Source organism: Myotis myotis, unplaced genomic scaffold (assembly GCF_014108235.1).
Source record: "Myotis myotis isolate mMyoMyo1 unplaced genomic scaffold, mMyoMyo1.p scaffold_m19_p_20, whole genome shotgun sequence".
Taxonomy (NCBI): domain Eukaryota; kingdom Metazoa; phylum Chordata; class Mammalia; order Chiroptera; family Vespertilionidae; genus Myotis; species Myotis myotis.
The window spans coordinates 19,011,546-19,024,615 of record NW_023416325.1 but is presented as its reverse complement, the minus strand read 5'-3'; the positions used below and the strand labels follow the sequence as shown (position 1 = coordinate 19,024,615).

The following is a 13,070-nucleotide window of genomic DNA, read 5'->3' as shown; positions in this document are numbered from 1 at the left end:
CTGACCGCCGCGACCGTGGCCTCTCCTGCAGCTATTCCCTAAACCTCTGGGGTTGAACAATGGTTAGTGAGTATCAGCTCTGTTCCAGCTGCTTCATGGGTATGATCTCATGCTTAGCGCCATTTCCCAGGTAAGGAACCTGGGGCTCAGAGAGGTTAATTCACTTTCCCAAGCTCACACAGAAAGAAAGTGGAGAATTGGACATTGGAAGCCAGGGTTGCTGGATTCTAAAGCTCCTCACGTGGGGCCTTTGCACTGATGGTCACTGTGCCTGAACACCCCTTCCCCAGGCATCCACTCCTTCCTCCAAATTTCTTCAGCGAGGCCACCCCTGAGGAATCTGTTTAAAACCACAAGCATTGCTTCACTTCCTCCGAATCCTCCTTACCTGCCTTTACTTTTTCTTCTAGAGCACTTGTAACCTTTCAGTACACTAGATCATTTGCTTTTTTAAAATATATATATTTTTTATTGATTTCAGAGAGGAAGGGAGAGGGAGAGAGGGATAGAAACATTAATGATGAGAGAGAATCATTGATTGGCTGCCTCCTGTATGCCCCACACTGAGGATTGAGCTCGCAAACCCGGGCATGTGCCCTGGCCAGAAATTGAACCATGACCTCCTGGTTCATAGGCTGATGCTCAGCCACTGAGCCACACCAGCTGGGCTCATTTGCTTTTTTATTATGACTTATTACTTATTTATCTCTCCCTGCTAGAGTGTAAGCTCAATGAGGGCAGGGATCTGGTAGACCCCAATTTTCTAGAATAGGGCCATGCACAGTAGTCCTCAATAAGTACTTTAATGAATGATGCTATGACATGGGTCCTGACAGGTGGCAGGTCAAGAAATCACCCCAATTTATGTCTTCAATTCTGTATCGGGTCCGATTAGAGTGGACAGGAGCATGGAGAGTGGTAAAGGTCACAAGTGGCCCAGAGCATCAGGTGGTTAGTGGGACGGGCTCCATGTCAACATAACCACTTGTGTCACAAGTGAGGATCACTATCGCAGGTCAGCCTTCTGCTGTCTTTTACTTGAGCCAACTTATCACTCCCCACTTGGACCCAGAGTTATCTTCATGACACAGGCTGGAGTCGTGGACCGAGGCAATGGATTCAGTCCCACGGGCTGAGGAAGAAAGGCTATGAACTCTCCCAATTCGTATGGTAACAGTGATGGAGATGCAAATCATCACTGACAAATCCTTACCACTGCATTTGCTTAGAATTCAGTGGTTCTCAACCTTCCTAATGCCACGACCCTTTAATACAGTTCCTCATGTTGTGGTCATCCCCAATTTCATTGTTACAAATTGAACATAATTAAAGCATAGTGATTAATCACAAAAACAATATGTAATTATATATGTGTTTTCCGATGGGCTTAGGCGACCCCTATGAAAAGGTCGTTCGACCCCCAAAGGGGTCGCAACCCACAGGTTGAGAACCGCTGGCTTAGATCATTTGAATACTGTTAAGTGATGTACTTTGAAAAGGTTCCCATTGCCCATTGCAGGGAATGAGAGGCGCAATTAGCTAATGACTAGTAATCTCGGAGGAAGAGGCAGAATGGGATAGAGTGAGGAAACAGAAATTCAGACATCGCTGTGGGATTGTGCACTGGGCATGCTTTTCTGAAGAACAATTTGGTAATAGGTAGTAAACACTAAAAATATCTAGTCCTTTTAGCCCTAGCTGGTTGGGCTCACTGGATAGAGCATCGGCCTGGGGAGTGAAGGGTCCCAAGTTCGATTCTGGTCAAGGGCATGTACCTTGGTTGCAGGCACATCCCCAGTAGGGGGTGTGCAGGAAGCAGCTGATCAATGTGTTTCTCTCATCGATGTTTCTAACTCTCTATCCCTCTCCCTTCCTCTCTGTAAAAAATAAAATATTCAAAAAATATATCTAGTCCTTTTGATCCAGCAATTCTAGGAATTTCCTAAGGATATAATCAGAGATGTGTGTGAAAATGTTCCCCCAACGTGGTTCCCTGGAGCATGAATATAATACCGAAACATTAGAAGTAACCTAAATGTCCAGCAAATGGGGATTCGTTGAGTCAATGATGCTACAATACAGTCCAAAAAAGTTACATAGAAGTATATGAAATGGCATGGGAAAACGTGGTATATTAAAAAAAAAAAAAAAAGCAGGTGTCCTGACTGGTTTGGCTCAGTGGATGGAGCATCGGCCTGCGGACTGAAGGGTCCCGGGTTCGATTCCGGTCAAGGGCATGTACCTTGGTTGCGGGCACATCCCAGTGGGAGATGTGCAGGAGGCAGCTGATTGATGTTTCTCTCTCATCGATGTTTCTAACCCTCTATTCCTCTCCCTTCCTCTCTGTAAAAAAAAAATCAATAATATATTTTTTTTTAAAAAGCAGGTGATAGAACATTATGGTCAATCTGCCATTTTGGTAAGGTTCATTTTGGAACTCTTAATTTTGGAGGAATAACAGAATGGATAAGGACAAGGGCTTTGAGGGCGCGAAGACATGAGTTTAATTCCTAAGTCCTCCACTTATCAACTTGGATGCTGTAAACCTCAGCGTCCTCATTTGTGAAATGGGGCTAGGACAGTGCCTGGACAAGACCGAGGACATGGTACGCATTAACTAGATGTTTCTAACTAAAATGGCGGGCCATAGTGTGTGTGCACGCGGGTGTGAGCGTGTGCGTGTGCGTGTGCGTGCGTGAGTGTGTGTGTAGTACTTTCGTATGCATTCAGTTCTTTCTGAACTGGGCGGGTATTGCTTTTGTAATTAGGAACACAGTCATTAACATAAAAAAAAAAGAGAGGCCGAGAGGAACCCTAAGAAATGTCATCAGGACAGAAGGAATCTCCATCCACTGTGCTAATTTGCCGTCTCCACTGCTCTCAGAGTCGTCTGTTTCGAATCATTCTGTGGCATTTTTGTTCCTCTTTTTTTCTTAAGGACTTGTTCCAAGAATTAAAAAAAAAAAAAAAAAAAAGGGAAGAAAGAAAAGAAAGATAGAAAGAACGAAAAATCCCAAAGCTTCAAGCCATGTGGGTGAGTGCAATTTGCAGAAAATATTTCCAAAATGTTGTAGCCAAAACAGGCCATGTTTGAAACCTCAGATATCTAAGCAAATTTCTAAATTATGCTTGTAAACCACATGAAGTTCCTCTGCTTAGTAACACTTTACTTGTTGGAGATAATTCAGAGAGAAGGTTCCAAGGACTTCCATTGGCTTTGCCTGTTCAGCATCCACCACCCCTTCCTCCCTGCCCCCATTGTCTGGCATCAGAATCTGGATAGTTCTCTGGGGAAGTGCTCCTCCCTCTTGATCCTTGTGGTTCAAGTGGGCCTGCTCACATCCAAGTTTTAAAGATAGGCGTAACTCAGACCTGACTAATGAGAGTGCTACATTGCTCTGGCCACTAGGATTGGCTCAAGGATGAGCATGTGACCCAAGCTGGGCCAATCAGAAACAGCCCTGGGATATTTTTGCTGGAGCGACTCAGAAATAGGTCCTCTCTTTAGACTGGGATGCTAAGCTGGTAGAATGTAAGGCTGAAAGTGCCAGGAACAGTCTTAACACCATTTAGGGAAAGCCTGCTTGAGAAGGGAGTGAACACCAAGGACAAAAAACAGGAAGTGGGCAAAGTCAGAATCCTGCTGATGTCCTTTAAGCATAGGGAGTCAGCCATGCTGAACGCTGGCAAGCACTCCTTTCTGTTCCAGCGAATCGGAGTCGTTTTTCTGTTGCTTGCCACCGAAAAAGACCTGCGGTTACAGAAGACCAGTCTGAAGTGGCAGATCCATTCATTGCATTATGTGTTTTAAGAGTGTTTCTGGTATTTCAGGTGCTAAGGACTCCATCAGTGTTTCCTACGCAGAGCTCCTCCAGGACTGGCTGCAGAGGACACCTCAGAGCTCTTTGTCATGAGCTCATTAAAGGAACCCTGGCAAAGTGCAAAGCAGCTGTCAGCTTGCCTGAAAACAGCGGTCTTGAGTAGGCCAAGCCCTTCCCCTGCTGCCCTGCCTGAAAGAATTGGGCTTCACAAAGCATTTTTCAGAGTTAGGACAAATACAGGCCTGCATTCAACACCTGGCCCAATTAATAGAGTTCTCACTATAATATTTACCTTTTCATTTGTAATCTCTTCACACGAACAAACAATAACACGAACAAAACATTGCACAAAGGTTGTGTTTTCCATGGAGAGTGACCGGCCACGGTTATGTGTTCTAACACCCTCTGCAGATAACGGTGAAGCCATGTCTCTCTCACGTTCTCACCCTGTTCCCACTCCTTTCGGTGCGTTTACCAAGCCATAGATTGCCTCGAAATGTTGAACTGTTCCTTTCTCCCTTGTCAAAGAATTGTAAAGGCCTGTCAACAGTCTAAGAGGTTGAGTCACATCAAAACGAGTCTTTGTTGACTTCCCAGTGGTAACAGGACAGGGCCAGGTCTGGGGAGATGGAAGGATGAGGACCTCTACTCCAAGTCCACCCGGTTGGGGAGATAAGAATGTGGTTTAGTGTAGAGGGGCCCCATCTACCTGAGTTCAACTCCTGCTTCTACCACTCCCTAGTTATGTCCTTGGGCAAGTTACCAAATAGGCATGTTATGATGATTAAATGAGTTAGTACAGATCAATTTCATAGAACCATGCCTAGCACTCCAAAAAAAAAAGTCAAAGTTAAAATTGTTTTTCTTTCTTGTTTTAATTTATGACTTCATAAATTAAGGTCTGGTTTTGATGTTTTCCCAATAATTCTCAGGTATATCTTGGGATCAAAAATCAGCATATTTGGTAATAGTCACATATATCCCTCAAAAATCCTTTAAGCGTCGGCCTGCGGACTGAGAGGTCCCGGGTTCGATTCCGGTCAGGGGCATGTACCTGAGTTGCAGGCACATTCCCGGTGGGGGATGTGCAGGAGGCAGCTGATCGATGTTTCTCTCTCATCGATGTTTCTAACTCTCTCTATCTCTCTCTCTTCCTCTCTGTGAAAAATCAATAAAATATATTTAAAAAAAAAAAATCCTTTAGAAAGCAGCCACATTGGTCATCATAGACCATCTCTCAATACATTAGGCTCTGACCAGCCAGAATCCCACATTGTTCTTTGGTTGAGAACCAATGAAGTGCTTTTCTTGTATTTAGGGGACATATTGTGTGAGAAATGACGGTCCTTAAACACGTTAAAAACATTTATAAACACTGGACTGCCACTCAGGGCAGCCAAGGCCACATACGAGGAGAGGTTGGTGATTGCTGAGCCTGACAAGGTATAGCCAACCTCAGGTCCCACCCAGAACTCACCCTGGACATGCACACATCCCGTAGCCTGCTATGGGAGCTGCCTGTACTCATGACACTGTTCCTCCCTCCCCAAGCACAGGTGGCTGAATCCTTGTACGTAAAAGGCTTGTGGGATGCGATATTCCTATTTTAATTTGCTTAACAGTAAGAGAGTTCAGAAATGTTAGACATCAAGGCCAAACCTAGCACCTGAGGTTCCCAACCCACCTTTACCTTGGAAGCCCTTAGGGTGAAAAGCATGAGGTCTGGGGCTCAAAGCTTGAGACCTGAGTTAGCAACCTGGACTCACAGTTTACCAAGGGGTGACCTTGGGCCAGTCACTTTATCTTCTTCAGCTTCAGTCTCTTCCTAGGAGAAAGGACATAAAAAATATAGACCACGCACAGGTACTGAGAATGGAGACAAAGTCTGCCTACGTGCTAGGTTCTAGGAAGTACATTCATGTCTTACCCACTAACTCCGTGGTCGGAAAACTGCAGCTCGCGAGCCACATGAGGCTCTTTGGCCCCTTGAGTGTGGCTCTTCCACAAAATACCACATGTGGGCGCGCATGTACAGTGCGATTGAAACTTCGTGGCCCATGCGCAGAAGTCGGTATTTTGTGGAAGAGCCACACTGAAGGGGCCAAAGAGCCGCATGTGGCTTGCGAGCCACGGTTTGCCAACCACTGCACTAACTCAATGGAGTAGGGTCTAGTGATGATGAGTAAGGCAGTCCCGGACCTCAAGAAGCACCCAGCCGCGTGGGGAAATGGATGTAGTTGCAAATGTGCAACAATACGGGGATGTGGCAAGTAAGACTGTGATTATTTTTAGGACCTGCCAACACTCCAGTCTTCTTTGAAGCTTCAAATGAAATGATCTGCCTTGTTTTGACAGTTAATGACGTTTGGGTAGCTGCTGTTTTGTGTTTTGGAAGAGAAACACACTTCGGGGGATATGTACATACACTGCCTGAGTATCTGCAGCCCCGCTCGCCGTGGCGTTGGGAGGCTTGGCCAATTCGATCAGTCTTGTTTGATTCAGGGAAACAATTGTGAATAACAGTTCATGATCAAATTAGACAGATTGGTTTCCCACTGGTAAACAGTTGCTAATCGTTATTGAGTGTTCGCTGTGCATCTTTTCTATTGTAAAGCAAGACAGCGTGGCATCCAAGGGGTCCCACCATTGACTGGCTGTGTGATTGGTGGCAAGTCTTTCAGCCTGGGTGACCCTCAGGGTCTCCTCTCGACACGGGGCAGTCAGAGTGCCTGCCTGTGGGTGTCAGCATGAGGATGCAGTGAGGGGGCCCGACGCCGGGCCCCGTGTTCAGAACTGGCGGCCAGCGTCATGGGCTTCACGGAAGAAGTCTGGGCGACACAGGTTCTGTGCTGGAAAAACCGTTGTGACCACCGCAGGGCTCCCAGGGGCCTGTGCAGGTAAATTTAAGAGAGAGGTTGGTTCTCATGCCAGCACGTAAGGCAAACAGGGATGGAATCAAATTCCCCTTGAAAATTCCTGCCCGTCGAGTAGAGTATATACGGTATTGTGTATGGCCCACTCAGGTCTGAGCACCCCTGCGTCAGACCCTCGGAGGGAATCAAAGGCATGTTTACCTGTGGCTGCCTGGCCATTCAAACCATTCCGTCTCGAAGGAAGAGGGTCTCAACTGGGGATAAGTTTGCCCTTTTGGGAACAGTTGGCGATGTCTAGAGACATTTTTTGGTTGTCGCCACTAAGGCGGGGTATGCTATTGGCATCTAGTGGGTGGAGGCCAGGGATGCTGCTTAAACATCCTACAATGCACAGAGCAGTTCCCAACAACAGAGAACGATCCCGCCTAAATGCCAATAGTGCTGAGGCTGAGAAGCCCTGTGCTGGTAACTATCAAATCCACCCTTAGGACGGGGAGGGGGGCGGAATCTGCTAGGATGTTCCTGCTTGTCACCTGGGTGTAATGAGATGCCCTATGTGAGAGCTCTTAGCGTAGGCCCTGGCACATAGCAGGTACTCAGTAAGTGGTTGCTGGGTCTACAGTTAAATTTTGCTTGAGGGGGCCACCCCATAGGCTCTATTTGTGAGATGCGGTGGAGGAGAACTCGGCCACCTGCTTCCTGTCTTTCCAAGCTGGCACTTCCTGTTTTGCCCCCCTCGGCAGTGATGGGTCTCACGGTGGTATCTTCCCTGAAGGGGAGGTTCCAAACCACCATCCAGTGCAGGTGTGTTTCTGCCGTCCCACTATTCCCCAAACTGCCTAATTTAGATTCAAGACTACTGGCCTCTCAGCTCTACGTGAAAAGCCCTCCCTTGTAGCCACATGATTTTAAAAAAGGAGCTCTCACAACTACAAACTCCATTCTCCCCCCTCCCCTAAACAGGTTGGATGTGAAACAGGAGTCCAGGGAGGAGGGGGCTGCTTGTCACTCACAAGCTAGGAAACTCTCAGGGACCGCAAAGGCAAGAAAATTGCTTTTAAAAGAAAGAAGTATTCCCATTTCATTTCGACCCCTAATGCATCACGTAACTGTAATATCGCTCCTTGTCCATCTGAAATATTAGAATACAAACAATTCCTAAGTCATTTGGACTCTATTCAAATGTGAATTCATCTCTTTAACCATCCCTCTCCTTATTTTTGAAATAAAGACGAATATTGAACATTAAGAGTCTCTTTGTGGATTTTTTTTTCACTTTGAGTTTTTTTTCTTATGGTCACTGTTGCTTTCCCCGCATCATTACTTATTCATCAGCGTCTTGAAGATCCTAAACTGGTCTTTTTCTATTTTTTCTGTTTTCCTTCATTTAAATATTGTGGACAGCAAGCCAACTGACTAATGATGAATATGATTCATGTTCAGATTTAATAAGTCTTATGCAAAGATCTTTTTATTCCAAGGATGGAAGATGTGTTGTTTCAGTAGATATGATGTCACAGTGACAAAGTGCAATGTCAGGTGACTGGATGGGTGTTAATGGCCTGGCCTGGCCATACTCACCCCGAGAGGGAGCCACACGGATGGTATCCTATTCCAGTATGTCCACAGAAGGAAGGGGAATTTCTTCCAACAGTGTGTTTCTGTGCCATGTATATTTTGGGAGGTCTCTTGAGTTGAAGTGCTGACTTGGTGTGTCTGTATAACGGAGTCAGACATGTTATGCCTTCTCCTTGACACTCTCTTTTTGGCTGGGACACCTGTGTTAGAGGGGGAAAGCATATCAGGATCCAGGAATGGCAAACACACAGCTGTTCCACCACTCTCTACACCTCTGCCTGTGGCAGACATTACCAATTGATCACAGCACACTTTTCCATAAACCATGCATGCAGACACTATCAATTGATGGCATCACAGGCATACAAAGTAGGAGAGATTTTCTGCCTCTGCTGGGTAAAGGAGGATACACTTAGAAGAGCATTGGAATGTCATCACCATCACCATATTCTTTTCCAGAAACTTCTTCAGTGCTCTAAATCCCACTTGCCCAAATGTTTGGAAGAAAAGAGGGAGAAGGCTTTGTTTTCTACACAGCAATTTGGTTTGAAAACGAGTCTCTGAGGGTGCAGAGACAAGCAAATTGAATGAATTCACCTTATTTCCTGGTGTTATTACGACAGGGATTCTTAAAATATAAGTCCCTGACGCTACTTTATCCATGAGGCCTCAGTCTGAGCTGAAGTCTTAGAAACACAATCTAGAACCAAAATTAATTCTACCATTTTATAATTTTCTCAGTCAGATGCGCAAAAAAAAAAAAAAAAAAAAAAGGATATGATTTTCAAGTACTTTCTACACTTGAGACTAAAAACAGCAGGTTTTTTTTTTTTTTAAATTTTGTTTAAGCAAATACAATCCTCTGGGTATTTACAGTAGGAGGATTTCAGTCATTGGAGACATTTTTTAAAAAGATCTCAAATAAGAATCTTTCTTTGCATTTTTTCCCCCCAAAAGGACATTTACTTTTGGAAAATGCTCCATTTAGAAAAATTGTGCCATGAATGACAACTGGCCCACAAGTTTGATGTTTTTTTGAAGGAGAGAGTGGGGTGGAGAAGGTTGGAGGTTGTGTGAATGCAGTTCTGTTCACCTACCAGCCAAGCAGGATTTGGGAGTTCATGTTCATTCATTTCTTTTCGTTCATTCATTTATTCAAATACATACTGAGGGTCTGCCTAGCACTGTGCTAGGCAATGGCATGATAGCCTGGAAGGAAACACTGCCTTAGCCCTATTCAGTTTGGCTCAGTGGATAAAGCATCAGCCTGTGAACTGAAGGGTTCTGGGTTCGATTCCAATCAAGGCCACATGACCGGTTGTGCGGGCCCGATCCCCAGCAGTCAATCAATGATTCTTTCTTATCACTGACTAGAAGCCTGGTGCATGAAATTCATGCCCTCGGAGGCGGGGGCGGGGCCCTCAGCGCAGCCTGTGCCCTCTTGCTGTCTGGGAGCCCTCAAGGCATGTCCAACTGATGGCTCAGGCCCATTCCCCACTGCGCTCGCCGGCCATGAGCCTGGCTTCTGGCTGAGCAGTGCTCCCCTGTGGGAGCGCACTGACCACCAGGGGGAAGCTCCTGTGTTGAGCATCTGCCCCGGGTGATCAGTGCACATCATAGCAACCGGTTGTTCTGCCATTTGGTCGATTTGCATATTAGCCTTTTATTATATAGGATGTTTCTATTTCTCTCTTCCTCTCTGAAATAAATTAAAAAATTAAAAAAAAAAAAGAAAGAAAACACTGCCTTAGACTGCCCACCCTTCTTCACAGGGAATGCCAAAGAATGACGCCCTAATGTCCTAAGGCAATGGTTCTCTTGCCACCACCTTCCAAGCGACATTGAGCAACATCTGGAGATATTTTTGGTTGCCACAACGGGGGAGATAGTGGGCCTGGCATCTAGTGGGTAGAGCCTAGGGATACTGCTCAACATCCTACATGCACAGGAGGGCCCCACCATAAAGAATGACCTGGCTCCCAAGGTAAGCAGCCTGGACGGGGAGAAACCTGCCCTGAGGCATCTAACGTATGTAATGGATTAACTTCTGGTTAACGGTTCTAGTTAAGTCCCATCTTTAGGAGAACTGAGGAAATGGAAGCCCAACTCATTTTCTGTCAGGCTTTTTTCTCTCTTGGAACCCTGATTGAGAAAGGTTGGTTCCATTGCCTCAGGGTGTATGGTCCATGGACTTTTGGCATCGGCATCAACCTGGGAGCTGGTTAGAGTCGCAGAGTCCCAGACCCCGCCCCAGACCTGCCAAGTCAGAACCTGCACTTTAACGTGATCTCCAGGGGATTCCTGTGCACGTCGACATTTGAGAATCAGTGTTCAATCAGATATGAAGCAGAAGCTTAAGTGATCATTTTCCTAAGTGCTGCATCTATGGGCTGACTTCTGTGGCTCCCTTAATTCGCATATGGAAATCTTAACCCCCACGTTGATGGCATTAGGAGATGGGACCTCTGGGAGGTGATTAGGTCTTAAGGGTGGACCCCTTGTGAATGGGATTAGTGCCCTTATAAAAGGGATCTCGCAGAGCTCCACGTGAGGCCACAGAGAAGGCACTAAGAACAGGGCTCTCACCAGACACCAAATATGCCAGTGCCTTAATGTTGGACTTTCCAGACTCCAGAACTGTGAGGGAAAACTGTGTCGTTTAAGTCACCTAATCTATGATGTTTTTGTTATAGCGGCCCAAGTGGACTAAGACAGCTACAGAGGTCAAGCTCCCGTGAACAATCTGCCTGCAAACAGAAGGCTGGAAGAGGAGCAGAAGCCAGCCCGGAGAAGAGGCTTCCTAGCAGAGGGAATAGCATGTGCAAAGGCTCAGAGGCAGGAGGGAACTGGCCAGCCAGAGGATCCGAAAGAAGAGGCTTTGTGTCTAGAGCCCAATGAGCAAAAGGTAAGTGGAGCTGAAACCGGCCAGGTGAGCAGAGCATGTGGGACTTTTTTTCCAGGAGCAAGTGGGGATGGTTCTCTGGGCTTGACCCCCAGGCCCTTGCCTGGTGTGGCACAGACAGGGATGCCATTGGTGGCCAGGGGACAGGGTGAGGCCGACTCCTCAGCCCTTTCACGTGGTGTTCTAAGCAGCTGAGCCAGCCGGTCACACCAGGGTCGGAATCCCATGAATGATAATTGCCCCAGGTGACCCACATCCGTGGTGAGATGGCGCAAGATCAATGCTTCTGGGACACGCTGCTCCCGACCGCTCTGACTTAAGGCCGCGGAACCATCATGCCGGTATATTTTTGTACAGATTTTGTAGTTTATGACACATTCTGGCAACGTTTAGATGCGATTTCAACGAGCCAGAATGTAGTACTGTAAACCTAAAACTGGATATCCCTTAAAGCTGCGAGGACCTGGCAGGAGACGGCTCCCAATTCCAAGCAGCTTCCAACTCCCCTGTTCCCGTCCTCCTCGAAGCATTGAAAACAAAACACAGCTTCAATGAGGGACTGCTAAGCACTTTGCATCCTACTAATGTCCCCTCTGGGCTTCCAAACTCCAAGATACCTTACACACAAGAAATGACCCCTGGTAACTGACTGCTGGGGAAAGGGGGGTCCCGGGCCGGGGTAGGAGTGGGGGTGGTTACCAGTGCAAAGATGGTGACAGAATGAATGGCCATGAAGTCATTCTGTCCTCATCCTTGTTGATTTCTGTCCACACGGGGCTAGTCTCTCGGGCTGCGTGGGGATCAAGGGAAGTCATTTTATCGCACAGACGGGATGCACTTGGCTGCCCCACTCCTCATCCTTCGCGCATTACTAATCTCACAAACCATCCATTATCCACTCGGCAACTGGCAAACGTGAACTTGGCCAGCGTCACCGCCGAACGATGAGATCCAAGTTAGAAGAAGTGGGAGAGGGAGAGAGAGAGAGAGAGAAAGCACAGAGATGAGCCAGACGGTTTCCCAACCTGTACGAACACGTCGTACTTACCAGGCCGGGCACCCGCGCCAGACGCCGTCCCCGCGGTCTGTCTTGTGCTCTGGGCCTGGGCCGTGTTTGGGGCACACAGGTCCGCGCTCCCCTCCCTTCCAGCAGATGATTGGCGTATCGTTGAGAGGTTGAGAGCCGATGAGGGATGATTTCTGGAGGAAGTTGGCCAGAAAGTTGAATTCTATAAAAAGCAGCGCGCGGTCAGGATACCGGTTCCTATTCTGAGTCAAGGCGGAGAGGAGTCAGAAATTCCAACCCAGAGGGTCAGGATGGGCTCCAGGACCTCGAGTCCCATCTGAAACATGTTCCCGCTGGGCCCTCCCTCCCCCCCTGAGCCCCCCCCTCCCCCTTCGCAGCCGGCCAACCCGGATTACACAATGCGCGCTGCTCGCTTTATCCCACATGGGCTGTTTCTCATTAGGAGCCCGGAGCTTGTTTTTCCCTGTGCCATGTCATCTCTCCCCACTCAGGTGAGTAATTCCACTTCCTAACAGGGGGATTCTGTTCACACTCCTGGCTGGACGCGACGAAGGAAAAATGAGGCTGCAGACTTCTTCCTACGTGAGAACGCTTACGCACTTTTTAACCCTGGCATCTTCCTTCCTCTGTCCGGAGTGTTGCATTTCCTCATTTCAAAGAGCTCTGCTCAATAGGAACCAGAGGAAAAGCGAACATTTGAGTCAAGCCGTGCAGTGGTTTGGGTCACCCGACATCGACAATAGTGTCTAGAGGGTTTGGTTTTGTGTGTGTGTGTTTTGTTTTTTTGTTAAGCCTCACCCAAGGATATTTTTTCCATTGATTTTCAGAGTGGAAGGGAGGGGGAGAGGCAGAGAGAGAGAAATATCGAT

General features: G+C 47.1%; 1 long non-coding RNA gene across 1 annotated transcript; it reads right to left on the bottom strand.

Moving 5' to 3' along the window:
* Positions 1–4,983: 4,983 nt before the first annotated feature.
* LOC118678105 lies at positions 4,984–12,512 on the bottom strand. The gene is made up of 3 exons (XR_004974747.1): positions 12,223–12,512; positions 8,276–8,472; positions 4,984–5,646 (listed from the first exon to the last, which is right to left on the bottom strand). It is a non-coding gene; the product is annotated as an uncharacterized LOC118678105 (long non-coding RNA).
* Between the last annotated feature and the right edge of the window lie 558 nt (positions 12,513–13,070).